General features: G+C 55.6%; 1 protein-coding gene across 3 annotated transcripts in view; it reads right to left on the reverse strand.

Moving 5' to 3' along the window:
- The window catches only part of PALD1 (phosphatase domain containing paladin 1), a 77,218-nt gene extending 65,656 nt beyond the window's left edge, over positions 1-11,562 (reverse strand). For 2 of the 3 annotated variants that reach the window (XM_055325726.1, XM_055325724.1), the window contains exon 1: positions 11,127-11,368. The gene's annotated coding sequence lies outside the window, so the exon portion shown is untranslated. Of the gene's footprint in view, positions 1-11,126; positions 11,369-11,523 lie in introns of those variants that run through there. The other variant, XM_055325725.1, reaches the window with a different exon arrangement.
- Positions 11,563-18,145: the final 6,583 nt, after the last annotated feature.

Consider the following 18,145-nt stretch of genomic DNA (forward strand, 5'->3'; position numbering starts at 1 on the left):
ACTTAAATTTTTATTAAGAAGGTAGATCGCATGGTAAGTGCTCTTACCACAAGAAAATAAAATTGTGAGAAATGTTTTGGACTTAACACAGAGGTGACGGTTGGTTGCACAACGTTGTGAATGTACAAAATGCCACTGATTTAACTCCGCACTTTAAAACAGTTAATTTGGGGGCAGCCCGGGCGGCTCAGTGGTTTAGTGCTGCCTGCAGTCCAGGGCGTGATCCTGGAGACCGGGGATCGAGTCCCACATCGAGCTCCCTGCATGGGGCCTGCTTCTCCCTCTGCCTGTGTCTCTGCCCTCTCTCTCTCTGTGTGTCTCTCATGAATAATTTTTTAAAAAAAGTTTATAAAACAGTTAATTTGGGCTAATGTGAATTTTACTTCAATTTGTAAAAAAAAAAAAAAAAATGAGCACATCCCCTGGGTTGTCTAAATGACCTCATAAGCAAACACCACCGTGCAATTTGGGGCTGAAGTCGGTCCCCGTGTTTACAATCGAGTTCCTTTTCTGTGAAGGCCAAATGACATCATTGCACATGGTACAAACAAAGGTGGTGGTCCAAACAGAGGAGGGGTGGGATGGAGGCTGAGCCACCCGGTAGCTGGCCCATGGAAGCCTGGATGTGGCCAGTTCAAAGGCCCTCCTCTCAGGAGTCAGGACCATGTTCGTGTTGACAGCATCTGCGTGACCTGAGCAAAGTCCACCTCTGTCTATGCCAAATGCCTGATTCCCACAGGAAGCGGGTTTAAGAGCCACTAGATGCAGAGTTCCATAACACCACTATTCCGCTCTTATCTTCCAACAAGCCAGCTTCCCAGATACCAAGTGGGGCACTACCGAAACATTACTCACTGGCAGGCTGGGCTCTAACGTGAGTGATCAGAATTCACTCCAAACCATCCAACCAGCCAACATCATTAATGTCACTCTGTACAGCAAGCTGAGGTGACAGAAGCAGGGGAAGAGACCCAGCTCTCTACCATCAACCCAACATTGGCAATTCGGGTGCAGCTTACATCCTCCCAAAACATTAACATTGTTCCTTTGCAATGGGTTGGCTTTCTCCTTTTATTGGTATTTCCCATTTATTTCATGGTTATGGAGAAACTATGTAACTCTAAGGCATTTACATCTAGTTTATATTTGTACACATTTCAGTTATTCTAATAAGAAAACTTAAATCAACAAGTGAGGTTTTTTACTTTCTTTTTTTTTTTTTTTTTAAGATTTTATTTGAGGGATCCCTGGGTGGCGCAGCGGTTTGGCGCCTGCCTTTGGCCCAGGGCGTGATTCTGGGGACCCGGGATCAAGTCCCACGTCGGGCTCCCGGTGCATGGAGCCTGCTTCTCCCTCTGCCTGTGTCTCTGCCTATCTCTCTCTCTCTCTCTCTCTCTCTCTCTATCATGAATAAATAAATAAAATCTTTAAAAAAAAGATTTTATTTGAGAGCATGCGAACGAGAAAGCATAGAGGGAGAAGGAGAGGGAGAAGCAGACTCCCCCCGCTGAACAGGGAGTCCGAGGCAGGACTTGATCCCAGGACCCCAGGATCATGACCTGAGCCAAAGGCAGATACTTAACCGACTGAGCCAGGGTCTTGGGATCCTGGCTCAGGTCCCCAAAAAGGGATTCCCTTTTTTTTTTCTTTTAAAAAAGAGTGCACAAGGGGCACTTGGGTGGCTCGGTGGGTTAAGCATCTGCCTTTGTTTGACTCAGGTCATGATCCAGGGCTCTGGGGATGGAGCCCAGAATGGAGTTGGGCTCCCTGCTCAGTGGGGAGTCTGCTTCTCCTTCTCTCCACCCCTCCCCTCATCATGCTTGCTCTCTTTCTCAAATGGATAGATAAAATCTTTCAAAAAATAAATAAAATTATAAAATTATAAAAAACTTTAAAAGGGAGGCCACAAAAAAACCCACACACTGTATGATTCCATGCAAAATGTCCAGAACAAGCAATTCTACAGACACAGAAAGCAGACCAGTGGGCTGGGGGTGCGGAGTGACAACGTACACAGAATATCTTTCTGGGGTTCATGAAAATATAATCAGACAGCGGTGACTGAGGCAGGACTCTGAATATACTAAAAGCTACTAAATTCTGTGGGTTTTAAGATTTTATTTATTCATGAGACACACAGAGAGAGAAGTAGAGACACAGGCAGAGGGAGAAGCAGGCTCCCTGTGGGGTACCTGATGCGGGACTCAATCCCAGGACCCCAGGATCATGACCTGAGCGGAAGGCAGATGCTCAACCACTGAGCCACCCAAATCCTGTGCTTTAAATCCGTGAATTGTATGGCATGTGAATTGTATCTCAAAACACTATTTTAATTTTAATTTTTTAAAGATTTTATTTATTTGAGAGAGAAGGCAAGAGAGCACAAATGGTGAGGAGCAGCAGAGGAAGAGGAGGAAGCAGGCTCCCCACTGAGCAGGGAGCCCAATGCAAGGACTTGATCCCAAGACCCTGAGATCATGACCTGAGCTAAAGGCAGATGCTTAATCAACTGAGCCACTCCAAGCACCCCTCAAAAAGCTATTTTTACAAGGGGAAGGGTCCACATGTTACCCAGGTTTGAGAAGCACTAAGCTGGAGAAATCACAGGGAAATCAGGAAACCCACCTGTTGCTAGCTTCCCTCCCAGGCTCACTCCCCTCTCCCTCCTCCTAAACCATCCCCAAGGGCTCAGAGAAGGAGGCTGACATGAAACCTTTAGTCACAAGACAAGCCCATCCTGGAACACAACTCCCATCTCATGGAGCTCACCTCATACAACAACAGTAAGACCCTATTTTGAATTATTAAACTAGGAAAAACTTTAAAATGATTAAAACAATCTATGTTAGTGAGTATGCACAGAAAGTCAATCATTTATATGCAGATGACAATGGGCAAGGAAAGAAGCAGGACAACACAGATGAAGAGCCTCCATGACCCAATGGGGGCGGGGGGGGGGGGGCAGGGGGTTGTAGAGCCAGGCTCATGCAAATGTGGGCACAGGAGGCCACAGACATCCCCGCCCTGTACCCGCACACCCGCACACCCAAGGGCTCCTGTCACCTCAACAAGGTGCATTTTCACCACAACAAGAAGGGAGGCCTCCAGGGTCCCTTTTTGGTCGTCCAACAAATCACCCTCTCCTTGGGCCTACTCCTTCCAGCGATACGCCACGGAGCCAGGAAAAGGGAGCCCCTGCAGCCGCCCCCAGTGGAAGGTGGTAGTGATGACAGCAGGAACGCAAACCCACCCAGATGCCCAGCTACCCACACACCCACCCCAGGACAGTCTGATCTCTTGTGTCCCAATTCCTCCCTCCTCCAGAAACCTGATCTGAATGGACCACCTGCAGGAAGCCTGTATCCTGTCTCCCCAAAGCCTGGCTGAGCCCCAGCCAGAGCCAGAGGGCAGGGACACCTGCTCCCGTGCCCCAGGCCCCCATCTCTGGGCCCTCGGCTCTCAGGGTACGGCTCCCAGGGAGGGTACGTGAAGCACCAATGGCAGTGCTGGGACCCTCCCTAAGAGCAATGGCTAAGGAGTGAAAAAGTAGGTCCCAGAGTCATGGACTAGTGTGACTGACACCCCCAAATCAACACTACACAAAGTCACAGAGGCACGGAAGCAAAGTGAATGGATACTCAGCAAACTGCTGACGGTGTTATCTCCGGCCAAGAGAGGAAGTGGGGCAGGGGTGGGGTCCGTTTTACTCTCTGTGCGAAGCTGCTACTTGAATCTTTCATAAATTACTTTATATTCTTTTTTATTTGAAAGCATTTTCAGGGATGCCTGGGTGGCTCAGCGGTTGAGCATCTGTCTTCAGCCCAGGGATTGGTCCTAAGGTCCCAGGATTGGGTCCCCGCTTCGGGGTCCCTGCAGGGAGCCTGCCCCTCCCTCTGTGTCCTCTTATGAATAAATAAATAAAATCTTAAAAAAAATTTTTCAAAAGCAGGGCAGGCAGGCATCCCCTGGGAACCTGATAAGCAGTCCCCCCACACCCAGAAATTCTACTCAGCAGTCAAAAAGGCAGGCACATCCGAAACGTCCAGCAATGTGGGCACATCTCAACACCACGTGGAGCAAAGACGTCAGACAGGAGACTACCTATGATGTGAGTCCATTTACGTGACAATCTAAAAAAAGCAAAACCAGAGGGACAGAAAGGATATAAGTGGGCCCAGTGCCAGGGGTGGGAGTGGACTGGCTGCAGCAGAGCTCGAGGAACCTTCCAGATGGTGACGTGCTCTCAGACTTGACCAAGGTGGTAGCTGCATGTCCCTGGCACTTACCAGCACTCATGCAGCTGTGCACTGAGAATGCATGAATTTTATGGTTCATATGCTTCCATATAACTTTTTTAGGGGCACCTGGGTGGCTCGAGCGGTTAGTGGTTCAGGCCATGATCTCAGGGTCCTGGGATCAAGCCCCATATGGGGATCCCTGCTCAGCCCAATGTCTGCTTCTCCCTCTCCTTCAGTCCCTCCCTATGCTCATGCTCTTGCTTGCTCTCTCTCTCTCTCTTTCTCTCCAATAAATAAATAAAATCTTTTTTAAAATTTTTTTAAGGTAAGGCAAGAGGTTGGAATGGAAATTAGCTCCTCAGTGGGTACGGGCTTTCCTTTGTCGTGATGAGTATGTTTTAGACCTTGGCAGAGGCGGTGGTTGAATGACATGTAAATGCACAGTCCACTGAAATGTACAATTGAAAATGATTAATTTTATATCAAGTCAATGTCACCTCAAAAAAATTTTTTTAATATCTTATTTATTTATTCATGAGAGAGACAGAAAGAGAGGCAGAGACACAGGCAGAGAGAGAAGCAGGCTCCATGCAGGAAGCCCGATGTGAGACTTGATCTTGGGACTCCAGGATCAGGCCCTGGGCCGAAAGGCAGATGCTCGACCACTGAGCCACCCAGGTGTCCCCCCCAAAAAAATTATTTTAAGGTAGGGAGGGTAAAACATTATTATCCCCATTTTGCAGATGAGGAAATTGGGCTCCAAGGCAGCGGTGAAATGCCAGTCCAGGGCTTATCCACCTCAGGCCCAACTCAGGGCCTGGGAGAAGAGAGACCTGAACTGCACCTCCCTCAAGGACTCTGCACCTCGGGGGGTGGGGGGGCTGTCTCCAGGGAGGGCCCTTCTCTCTGGGACATCTGGAAACCAGAGCTTCCCAACAGGCCTTGGGGTGAGCCAGCAGAGCGGCCCCTGCAGGAGACCTCCAAAGCCCATGAGATTCCATGCAAAGGCAGGGCTTCCAAGCAGGTGCTCACATCGAGGCTGAACCGCTAGGCCAGGATGCAGGTGGGGAGGGGGGGGTCATCAGATCCAGCCTGGATGAGGTCTTCCAGGCCCTGGATGGCAGGGCCCTGACGGAGGGCTGCCCCCGAGAGTTAAGAGGTCAGCACCCACGTCAGGGACCCCAGGAGGCAGGACTCAGTAACCACAGGGCAGCAGTCAAAGGGGACATGTCTGGCAGTCACTTTGGAAGTTTTTTGTTGTCGCTGTTGTTTTTAAGATTTTATTTATTTGAGAGACAGAGAGTGAGTGACAGAGAAGGAGCAAGGAGAGGGGCAGAGGAAGAGGGAGAAGCAGACTCCCCACCGAGCAGGGAGCCCGACACAGGGCTCGATCATAGGACCCCAGGATCATGACCTGCGCTGAATCTAGATGCTCAACTGACTGAGCCACCCAGGCACCCCTGGCAGTCACTTTGTGACCAGCAGGAAAGGGTTAACTTCTTCAATGGAATCCACAGTTCCCGGAAAAGGAAAAGGAAAAGAAAAGATGAGGAAACTCCCCTCTGTGCTTTCTAAACATCCAACAATCTTCAAAACATCCAAGAGTCCCTGTTCTGTGCTCTGGAGAAGGCCTGGACAGAGGCCACACAGCCTGCAGACAGGTAGTGCCTGGGGCTCGGCAGGCAGCAGAGGCTGGCAAGGCCAAGGTCAGCCAGGGGCATCCACCTCTCTCCTCCTGCATGGGGCCAGCGCAGGCTCTTGGCAGTGGGGCTGCTCCTCAGGGGCGAGGGCGGGAGGCCCAGCGGCGGACGACAGCCCTCCCAGCACCACACCCTCCCTGGAGTTTCCAAAAGCCCTAGCTCTCTGGGAGCCCACAGGGTCAGCATGACACACCCAGTTCCCAGATGTTCCCTGCTGCCTGCCTCAGACATGTAGGTAACCCCAGAGGCCCTGTGCCTCTCTCATTGGAGTACCCCAGCCAAGAAGGGACACCCCTCGGAGCTAAAGCCAGTCCACACATCAGTTACATATATATAATATTATTTATATAAAATTATATGAATAATATATATATGTATATAACTCATATATATATATATATATAAATGCTTCCCAAGGTCCCAGAATTCCACCATTAGACATTCACTCCTTAGGAAAAGCTAAGGAGTTTTCAAAGGCTTCAGTTCATTCCCAAGATGGGAGACCTATTAACCCATGGGTTTCTTAACTAGGAGCAAAAAACAGGCATGTTCCTGGGGCAGGAGCAGTCTGGAGCCCCAGCTCAAGAACAAGGGCCCCTGGAGAGGGCTGGCAGGCACTTCCAAGAGGCAGGAGGGTCTCTGGAGAATGAGGGTACAGCAAATGGGATTCCTAAAAGGGAAGTGAGAGGCTCAGAATTCTGGTGGGCCTCCAGCTTGTGTCCTAACAGGGAAACCAGGGCTGCCTCCAAGCCCAGAGTGGGAGGGACAAGGGTTTTCTTGACAGGGCGAGGGGCTAAGTGTGGGTCCCCTCTCTAGGGGCATGGACCAAGCTGTCACACATCTGCACAGGCCTCTCTTTCTGCTTGGGGAGGCTTCCCTCACCCTTGCAAACTCGGGTCCATCCTTAAAGCCCACCTGAAGCATCGCCCCACCCCCAGGCAGGCCATCCCCTCCCTCCAGCTGTGATCACAGCTAGCACAGGCCCTGGGAAGGTGCCAGTCGGGTATGGTACAATGTATGTAGGTGTCCCCGTCACCCAGCAGGGACTCAATCTCACTCACCTTTGGTCCCCCGCACCTCTTACTGAACCCAGAGCCAGGAGCCCCAATCAGGAGGCATGCCAGGGCTTTCCAGCCATGAGGCACTGTGCAAGCACCCAGGCCTCACACATCTCTCCCTCTTGGAGAAAGTAGTAATCGTGGAAATAACAGCAGCACTCGGTGTTTAGTGAGCACTTACTATGAGCCTCATGCTACCCCAAGGGCTCTCCACGCACCACCTCCTTTCATCGTTGCAACGTCCCTATAAGGGAGTTACGGTCATTAACCCTGTTACACAAGGAATCAGGCACAGAGAGGGTACGTGAGCTGCCCAGGGGCACACAGCTAATGAGACCAGGACCCGGAATTCAGACTCTAGTGGTATGGTTCCAGAACCGGTGTTCTTAGCCACTAGAGATCCCCTGGTGGGGAGGAAGATGGTCAGGGAGCAGCCGACAAGCTCTGAGTGGAAGAGAACTCAGAGATTTTAATGACCAGTGCCTCCCAGGCCTTCTCTCTCTCCAGGCCCCAGCCAACGACCCAAGAAGAGCCGCAGAGCCTCTTCCCAGACCGAGCCCGCTGCTCCCAGGCCCATCCCTGTGCTGAGTGCCAGTCGTAAGAAACGTTAAAGACCCCACAAGCACCTTGGCCCACACCAGGGAGGCACACGGCTGCCTGCTGGGAGGCAGAGCCATGATTTGGGGCTATTCTTAGCAAACCACTGGCTCCCCTCCCAGAGGCCTGGCAGGCAGCAGGCCTAAGCTTCCCAACGCCCTGCCTGCCACTTCCTGACCCTGCATGTGGAGTCCCGCAGGACTAAGGAGCGGAGTGGCGGGTGGGCGAGGGGTGAGGACAAAGCCCTCCGGTTTCAAACGAGAGGTGTCTACTTGCCCAGCCTTCCCAAGGCCAGGCAGCTGGCCGCTGGAACAGCTCTGGGGGGTCCTGGCCACAGGGGAAGGCTCGTAATCAAAGATCCACTGGCCGCACTCGCTCTGTGCCATACCCTGGGCCGTACGCCTTCTTCTTATTTTCTCCCATTTAGACCTCAAAACACCCTCAAGGACTAGGGACTTACTGGTCCCATTTTAAAGATGAGGAGTTTCATGCTAAAGGTAAATCAATTTGGACATTAAGAAACCTGCCCAGGGTCACGCAGTGAGTTAGTGTCAGGCTGTGTCTAGACTCTGGGTTGGCTCCAATCTCCAGGCTGGACAGAACAGAAGTGACCACAGCCAGAAGGTGGGGGGGGGGGGGCCTTCCCTGTCCAAGCCCAGGGTTTCAGGGAGGGGCAGTCCATACCTGAGGGCAACAGTCTCAACAAAGACACTCCCCCGGCCCCCCTGCTGCCACAGGTCTGCCTTTTCTCTTCCCTAAGAAGGGTCCCTTCCTGGGGCACCTGGTTGGCTCAGCCTGTGACTCTTGATCTCAGGGTCAGGAGTTCAAGCCCCACGTTGAGTGTAGAGATTATTAAAAACAAACAAATAAATAAATAAACTTATTTTTTAAAAAAAGAATCATCCCTTCCCCACTGGAGAGCCTCAGGCTTGGGGTCCGAAGGAGATTTCCCGCCAGGTTCCTTCCCTACCCAGGCCATACAGCCTCACTTCAGGAAACTTCTGGAAACCCAGGATAGAGGAGACTTTAAGGTTCAAGGAGCCCCTGCTGGTGCTGAGGGCACGCACCCAGCCGTGTAACTTAGGAAGTAGGGAGGTCAAATGACGCTCAGAGTAAAACAAAGAGCAAGTCCTGTAGGGTCTTCAAACCCCAGTGGGGGCCTAGAAACAAAGCCACACCACAGATCACCTGTACTACCACCACCACTCAAAATGGGACAACTTTCCTCTGCCACACGGAGTCACAAGGGCAACTGAGCAGTGCACACTGCAGGCTACACTTTGGAACCCACCTGACCATGTCCTGGCCTGACGTGTATGTGTCCACTTCCCCCAGGAGCCCACGGCCAACTCCACATCTGGCTCCAGGTACTCGAGCCCCTTCCATGTGACTCCAGGCCCCGAGTCTGTGGATGTCAGCTCACATCCATGCCCATCATCCCTATGCCTGCCCACGACACATATGCCTCTTGTATGGGGAAGCTCGAGTCCCCACCAAGGTGTAATCCACCTCACGTCTGTGGCCCATGTGTGGTCCACGCTTAGGTGTCCACATGGTCACCTGCACACATCTGTACCCTTGGGTTGCCTGGTCCACCTCTGCTGCCTTCCTGCATCTGTCTTCATTCTTGTCTGCATCCAGTTCCCCTCTGCCTCTGCCCACACAGCCATAAACCCCAGCATGCGCACCAGTATCCCCCACCTGTGCCCGGGTGCCCCTGCATGAGCCGACTCTTTGGAGGCGAGTGGTGTATTCACACAAGTGCTCACAATGCCAGCCATGGGCAAGCTCGGCAACCCCCTCTCCCAGAACAGTGCCCAAGGCCATGAGCTCAAGCACAATGCCACCTCCACCAAGTGTTCCAGAAAAGCAGAAACCTGCCAGGGACGATGGGGGCGGGAGCAGAGCCCCAGACACAGCAAACTTCAGAGTGAGGTCAGTGCTGGCCCGGGACCACCCACACATCAAGCCAGCCCAGTCCTTCGGCACCCCCAATTCCATCAATACCCACATCAATACCTGATGGCCAGCAAAGGGGAGAGTGCCCGTCTGTGCTCACAGGAAACTCTGGCTCAGGGCCTCCAGCCTTCCAGCCTCATTCCCAGCCCCGGGCAATAGAGGCTCTTCAGAAATGAAGTGAGGACTTCCTCCCTGCTGGCCTCTGAACCTCCTATATAGGGTTGGACCCAGACCTTAAACCTCAGAGGCCCCAGGGAAGCTGAGAGAGTCCCGAGCTCGGCCTGACTCCAAAACCAAATGGGTTTCTATAGAAATCTACTGGGCGGGGGTGGGGGGGGGCTGAGAATGGGGCTGGGGACACATACACTGGGATGGGGGCACATACACGCAAGAGAATCCCTCCTGCTGCTCCCTGTCCACGGAGGTGGAGAGGTCCTCACTACCAGCAGGATAACAGGGAGGGATGGGTATGGTGCTGGAACGTTTTAAATAGATTTAAACAGACGCATATGATTGCCTGAGAAGGGATCCCAGGACCCTTGCCCCACTGCGCCCCCCCCCCCATTGATGGCAGCCTACATCACTCATTTAGCAATTAATCGCATGTAGCCTCTTGGCACTTCCACTATTATTAGTCTGCGACTGGTATGGAAAGCTTGTATCAGCAAACTTTCTGTATGTGTCTTGCACTCTCCAGAGGCCTGAGCCACCTGAGGGACAGCGCGCTGGGAGTCCTCCCACACTCCCACCCTCCCCAGCAGAGGCCAGGGCCAGGCACTTAAGAGGTGCTCGGTCACTGGGTCCAGCTGCTCTGTACAGAAGCCAAGGAGTTGGTGCCTAGACCTATGGTTGGAAGAGTCAGGAATCCCAGAAGCTTCCTGAAGCCATGAAGCTTTCTTCCATTTCTCAGTCCCCAAGGGATAAGAACAGGTTCACACTGTCCTGGCCGCTACAGTGGCAGGTGCAGCCGGCCTCCCACACCCCACTCTGCTTTCTGACAAGTCCCTGGCTCTTCAGGAGAAACCTCTGGTGATGAAAAGAGTGAGTCTTTTCACTCTTTTCCTGGGAGACCCAGGTCTGCAGACGGACCCAGGTCTGCAGAGGGACAGGGCCAGAGGAGCTCAGAATCAAAGCTGGAGCCACTGGGCCCTCGTAACCCGAACCCGTTCCATGGGCCTCAAGTCTTTTAAAGATGCGCCCGGAGACCCCCCACGTGTGGATCAGGAGCCGGCTCCCCCCTCCAACGGGCGCGGGGAACCTGGCTCAAGGCAGTGCCCCGGCCTGGCCCCAAGGGTGCAAGTGCTGCCCGCCCACGTTCACCCCAGTGCGAGGGAAACCTTGGGGCAGGACCCAGCCCGGGACCGGCGAACCCCTCCCTAACCGCCCGCGCTTTATCGAGGTCCCGCTTCTCCCCGGGCGCTAATCCCGGGCGGGTTTGGAGCGGAGCCCAGGAGGCGTGCGCTCCCGGGGCCGGGGCGTGGGTGGTCCGAGCAGCCCCACGCAAGGCCAGGGGGTGCCCCGGGGACTCCGGGCCTGCCCTCCCGTCGCCAGCCCCGGTCCGGCCGCGTGGGTACCTGCCAGCCCGCGGCTCCGGGGGGCGTCCGCGCTCCTGCGGCTGGCGCGCTGCGCCCGGACTGCGGGCGCCAAGTCGGGCGGCGGCTGGGCGCGCCCCGCGCGGGCTCGGGCTCGCTCCTCCCCGCTTCCCCAGCCCATCCGTGGGCACAGGCGGCTCCGGGGGCGCGCAGGCCGGGCGCAGCCGGGCGAGGCCGGGGAACCGCAGCCCGCGCGCAGGGCGGGAGATGCGCGCCCCGACCCCCGCGGCCGCGCGCCGCGCTGCGCCCGAGCCCCCCACGCCGAGGGGCGGACCCTGCAGGGCCGCCAATCCCCGCGCCCGCCCCCGGCCCGCCGGAGCCCCCCCCCCCCGCCCAGCCGCCGAGGGGGCGGGGGGCGCGGATTTAAAGACACACTCACCCGGCCGCGTCCGGATCGGCCTCCCGGGGCCGGGGCCGGGGCCGCGGGGCGGGGAGCGCACGGCTGGCCCCACCCTCTCCGCCCCGCTTCCTCCCTCCGCCCGCCCACCCTCCGCGGGGAGGAAAAGTTTGGGGCGGGGGAGCCTGCCCGTGAAGCCAGTTCCTCTTCCCTTGCCATTAGTTCGGCTTGTTCTGGAAGATGCCCAAACCCTGCATCCAGCCTCCCGGGCTGCAGAAAGAAGCCAGCGCGCTTTGGCGCCACCCCCCCCCCAGGCGCCCGCTCCCCGGGAGCTCGGCGGCCGCAGCTCCCCCGCGCGCTCCGCTTTCTGAAGCCGGGCCGGGCCTCGGCGGGGCGCAGACGAGCATCGAGCATCCGGGAGCCCGAGAAATGCCGCCCGGTGCTGTGCACCCTGAGCTTAGGCGACGGCCCTCTCTGGGCCGCGGCCACTCCGACGGGCACAGGGCGGACTGTCCGCTCGGCGCGGGCCCTCCCCAGCCCTGGACGCCCCTCGGCCCGAGGCTCAAAGCAAAGAGCGCGGCAGACACTTGGGGAAGCGAGGGGACCCTCGGCCCCCGTCCCCCTGCCCGCTCACGGTGACACTCGCGACCCCGCCCCTTCGGCGCCCAGCGGCCCACGCGGGCCCGTGGCCACCCCGCCCCCGCCCCCGGCCCCGCCCCCGGCCCCGCCGCCCGCACCCACGTGCGCTCACTCTCGCCGCCGCCTCCTCTCCCCGAGCCCGGCTTTGTTGTGGTTAGTGAGTCACTTCCTCCCTCTCTCCGCGCTCGGGAAATCCTTCTTCCTCACCTGTCACTACCTGTCTCGCCCCCACGCGGGCCGGAGGGGGCCTTGGTGGAGCGGCTCTCCCCAGGACGGTGGCCTCACCTCCTTCCAACGTCAGGCTGTCAGGCCGGAGGGCGCTGGGCTGGGAGGGGGTACCCAGCTCCCGCATTACCCGCCCCCCCCCTTAGCCCTGGGAATGAATGAAGACAAAAGGAACTGTTGTCCTTGGTGGTTCTCTTACCAGGTCTCCAGCACCCACGTTTCAAGTGCTTCATTCACCTGGAATGATTTTGTGAACTAACTACTGTCACTGACCCTATTTTAGTGGATGAGGAAACTGAGGCCCCTGGAAGGCCTGCCCGCAGCTGCAGGCTGGCCTCTGCCCACCCAACATGTGCCAGGAGCGGCCAGAGAAGCACACCCGACAGCCTTCAGAATCGGGCAGAGCTAGGCTCAAACAGGCCCACAGTCTACAGGCTGTGTGGTCTGGGATGCGTGATACAAGCTCTCTGATCTCCAGGTTCCTCATCCATAAGCCGGCCTGGCTTCCTTCCAGGGGGTGCTGAGAAGCCCAGAGCTGGGGTGCCTAATGCCTGGGGTAGCATGCTGCACATGGTAGGCTCCATCCTTGGGCGCCATTCCCCTCCTTCCTCCTCTTGCCACAACCACATAACTCACCCCACCCCCTGCCAGATTCCCCAGGATATCCCTGCCTGCCATCCTGAGGATGCTGCATTCCTGGACAATGCCCCCTTGAGGCAGGACTAAAGTAAGGGTGTACCCTGCACGAGCATGAGCACGCGCACACGGGTGCATGCACACATACATGCATGCACGTGCATACAAATACACACATGTGCATACATGCGGCTCCCTCTCCCTCACTCTCCAGCAGATGCTGGGGGCTGCGTCTGCATCCATCTGTTTCTCTAGACTGAGCCCCTGGAAGACAAATTTCTGACTCTGACCTGTCTTTTGGTCTCCAGCGCAGTGCCAAACTCACTCATTTCTTTTCACCATGGACACAGTAGGTGTGCACCTACTATTCTTGTTGAATCAAGCAGAAAAGCCCAGGGCAGAGGTGTCCCCCGGACAGCCAGCAATCACAGCCCTTCTAGCTCCAACAGACAGCCTCGAGGCTCAGCGGGTAGACCCAGAGGTAAAGGACCGGAAGCCTGAAGCTATTTCAGGGTCACGTCTCAGACTCCATCCAGACCACAGTGCTCAGCCTCACCAGCCCACCCCCAGCTCCTGAGGTTCCACCAAGTCCCTGCGGGTCATGGGGCTGAGGGTCCTCCCAACCACAAGAAAGGCCCAGGACCAGATGGGCCCCACCCTGGACCTGGGAGGAAGAGAGTAAGGAAGGGACACAGAGCAACTCCTAGATATGCCCAAGGGAAGGCACTCTGCTCCCTCCCCTGCCTGAAGCAGGAGGCAAGAATCCCTACGCTAATACTTTGAGCCTAAATTGCCCCCAGAAGCTTCTGAGACATCTGGAAGCTTGGAGCAGAAGCCCAAAGGTCCCTGAGAAAGGATCAATGGTCCCAGAACAGGATTTCAAACACTAGAGGGCTCGGGACCTATGCCCACTCTGCCGGCACCCCCACCAGCTAGTTCTACCACCACCCCACATTCTACATGCATAAGCACCCAAGACATCACCCTAGCATAAGCACCCAAGACATCACCCTATCATCTAAAGAATGCCAGGAAAAAAAAAAAAAGAATGCCAGGGCCCCGTGGGTGAGCACTTGTGTGTGCATACATACATGCTTGTGTTGCTCATGTATGAGCTCATGTTTGCAGAGACGTGAATAACGGGTATGCATGTGTGCACAAATGTCCAATGAGCGCGAGTGTGGACATACAAGTGAGCCTGTGTGTGTGTGTGCAACAAACGAACCTACTGCAGCCCAGAGCTACAGAGAGTAGCCAAATAGCCCCACTACTCACACTTCCAGAATTGCCAGTGGCCTCCACAGCCCCCTTGGCCCAAGCAGGCAAGGTGCTGGTGCTCTTGGAAGAGACTCTCAAGTTCAGTCCCTGCACAGAAACACAAACTGTGGGAACCCCAGTTGCCTCATGGGAACACTCAAGCCAAAAATTATTTCCTGACAGGCACACAAATGCCTCACCGGAAGGCAGAGGAGCTGAGTTCAAACAGCAAAGATGAGACTTGGCGGAAGATGACAAACAGGCCCTCCTGTGCTTCTCGGCTCCTTGCTCCCCGCTAAGCCCACCACAGACCGCAGGAGGCTGGGCTGGAGGAAGGGACGGAGTCAGGGCAGGGAGCCGACCCAGCCTCGCTCCCCATGGCATTGCTCTGGTGGGCCCACCAGGGTGGGGGGTGTCTCGGAGCCTGTGGTCTTCCCCTTGAGCCAGATGGCCCCTGAGCCTCCCTATCACACACCTGCTGTCTGAGTCCCAACACAGACCAATTCCCACCTGCCCTGGCTGCCTGGGGTCCTGCTGTGCCTGTCTGGCCCTCCAGGCCCACTGCCCCATCTCCAGGACTCAGCATCCCTCTTCGGTTCAAGCCCCTTCCGTGTACGGCCTGGGGCTTACAGACATGGACTCTGAGCAGAGCTCTGGATCTAGCCTCCCTAACGTTACCACCATGAGATCCCTACCCTAAAAGTCCCCACATTTTTCGAGTTTCCTTTTCTTCATTTGTAAAATGATGTGTGGCTCCTGCCTCCCAGGAATGTCTGGAGGATTGAAGGGGTGCCTGGCACTCAGCTGGAGCTCACTGATGGCACCTATGGCTAGCGTTACTATTATTGCCACCCGAGCTTGCACTCTGACCTAGCCCTGAACCTGCCAGGCAGAGGTGTTCTTCAAAGGCTGCATTCACACTTTACCTCCTCCAAGCAGTCTTCCCTGCTGACAGGATCTCTGTCTCTCTGGACTCTTTCCCCCTCACCTCTTCACAGGGCCCTGGACCTGAGCACTCCTACCAGGCACAGGATACATGTTCAACAATTGGCATCATAGTCATCAGCAGGATCATTAATGTTATTGGTTGTACCCTCTTTTGGGTCTGGGTTCAGGGATGACATCTCCTGTGACTGAAATTCACACACCTGGTTCCAACTTTTTTGACCAAGACTCCAGGTAAGAAATAGGTTTAACATCGGGACCACCAGAAGTGAGATCATTCTGGAGGGACTCATGCTATGAAGTAAGTAACACAAAAGAATAGTAAGGAAGAGCGTACTACAGGGCTACTTGAGAAATGATGGAGGCCTCTGAGCCTCCGGGCACGCATCTATAAAAGGATGACAGTGACACCTGGGCAGGTGAGTGTCACCCTTAAATGGGGTGATGAATTCACCACCCCGCAGCACCACCCTGGCACAGAGCAGCCTTTATCACCACCGTGTTTAGGTGGATACCAAGGCCCGATTTGAAGGCAGGCCGTGATGAGCTGCACAAGGCAGTGCAGTGGGGCTCAGAGGAGGATGAGGGGACAGTGCCAGCCGCAGCACAAGCCCAGACCTATGCATGTATTTTTTTTTTTTAAGATTTTGTTTATCCATTCATGAGAGACAGAGAGAGAAAGAGACAGAGGCAGAGACACAGGCAGAGGGAGAAGCAGGCTCCATGCAGGGAGCCCAACGTGGGACTTGATCCCAGGTCTCCAGGATCAGGCCCTGGGCCGAAGGTGGCGCTAAACTGCTGAGCCACCCGGGCTGCCCCGACCTATGCATGTATTGACTTGTCCCTCTGCACACCCGCCTGGCTCATCCCTCCCCATTCCACCCCCACTGCTCTATTCCAACCGTCCTCACCACGATCCACCCTAGCTCAGTTTGCGTTGTCCTCTCTCGAAAAGCTAGAGCACTGAGGAGTTAACTTCCTTCTAGTGGGGCGTCCCAGACCATGCACAGCCAGATACCCTGTGCTCCCATACCCAGCAGCCCTCACGGCTCTACCCTGTGCTTTGAAGGGCTCCCGGCTCATCAGACCACACCTGCCCAGGAACATGGGTGCCGGATCTCAGCAAGACGGCCAGAGGGTGCAGATCTGAAACCCAGCCCCAGGGAAATGCCAAAGGGCCCAGGTCTATCCAGCTGGGGCAGAGAAAGCTCCAGGGGAGGACACCATCCTTTCGGCTCTGCAGGGCTATCAGGGTGACCATGAGGACCCTGTCTCAGGGAGAGCTGCTTAAGCACCCCAGCTCCATGTGACAATGTTCTCTAAGCACCTACAATACACCTGACCCTGGGCTCAGGGCACAGAGGTAAACAAGACCTCACCCTGCCCTAGGTGCTCACAGACCTGTGGGAGAGGCCAACAAAGAAACTGAGAGTTTCCCACCCGGGTGTTTCCTGCGCAGGGAGTGGGGATGGGGGGCACCCAGCACGACCTTCCAGGTCAGCTCAGGATGCAAGTGGGTGCGCTGCAAGGGCCCTGCCAACTCTAGCCATGTGCAGTGCTTCATTCCAGCTTGGGCATCAGATGGACCTGAGTTTTAATTCAGTTGCTGCCACTTGTTAGCTGTGTGACCTCAGGCGAGGCTCTGAGCCCCTCTGAGTCTCTTTTTCTATATCTATAAATTGAGAATAGTCACGGGGCGCCTGGGTGGCTCAGTAGTTGGGCATCTGCCTTCAGCTCAGGTCATGAATGTGCAGTCGCAGGATCGAGGCCCGCATCAGGCTCCCTGTAGGGAGCCTGCTTCTCCCTCTGCCTGTGTCTCTGCCTCACTCTGTCTCTCATGAATAAATTAAAAAAAAAAAAAAGGAGGGAGAGAATAGACACATCTACCTCAACTGGGTAATTAAAGCTCTTAAAAATGCATTGTCTGAGAGGAAGCTCAATACATAGTAGTAGCTGTGGCTACCATCATCATCAGAAGAGCCCCTCCGAGGCCTGTTCCTCGCCTTAACGTCCTCCCTCCTCTGCCTTCCCCAGCCAGCACTTGTCCAGTGCCTCCCCAGGACCTGCAGCGAATCCGCCGCCCCCCTATCAGAAAGGTGCTCCCAGTGGCCTTCTGCTGTGTCTCCCCGCAGAATCCCAGGCCCTGGACACTGGGAATAATGAGACAGGAGGTGGGGGGAGCTTGAGACAGGGTCTGCCAAACCCTGGGGCAGGGAGATCGTCCACTCCTGAATAAACAGGCTGTCACCCCTTCCCTCCCTCCCTCTCCCTCCTTTAAATAACCCAGATCTGTTGCCCAGTTGTCTCCAAGCAACACCACTCTGGCTCCCAAGGATGCCTCACTGTGACAGAGCCGTTTATGAAGATGCTGTAGGGAAGGTGGGGGCAGGGCAGGGGCGAAGGGAGCTACAGAGGCTGGACACCGCGTCTTCCCAGGGCCTCCGTGTGACAAGCTCCTGGGCTGACCAGGCCAGTGGGCGGTGCTTGCTTACCAGACACATTCCAGGAGAGACGAGGCCTTCAGACTTATAGGGAAGGTCCCAGGCCCCAAGCAGCTCGGGACACACAGGAGCCAGCCAAGTGCCTTGCAAAGATCACCAGCCCAGGCTCAGCCTCCTGGGCTCTGGTCTCCATGTCAGCACTCACTAGCTGTGTCATCCCAGCCTGGTCACTCACCCTCTCTGAGCCTCCAAGAACCGTAGCGCTAGAAGACAGCTTCAGTGGGGGGTACAAAAGGAGCACTGTCACACTTTCCAACAACGTCTATCCAAATGACAAATGTACAGACTCTGCTTCAGCAGCTCCACCTCCGGGAGTTTCGCCTACATGTGTACACATGCACAGATTGACGACTGCACAAGGCTAGTCACGCTTTGCAATGGTGAAAGATCAGGAACCACCAAAACGTCTGTGGAGAAGGAGAGATGGCTAGATGGCTAGATCAACTCCGGAGCATCCAGAA

This window comes from Nyctereutes procyonoides, unplaced genomic scaffold (genome assembly GCF_905146905.1).
Source record: "Nyctereutes procyonoides isolate TBG_1078 unplaced genomic scaffold, NYPRO_anot_genome, whole genome shotgun sequence".
Taxonomy (NCBI): domain Eukaryota; kingdom Metazoa; phylum Chordata; class Mammalia; order Carnivora; family Canidae; genus Nyctereutes; species Nyctereutes procyonoides.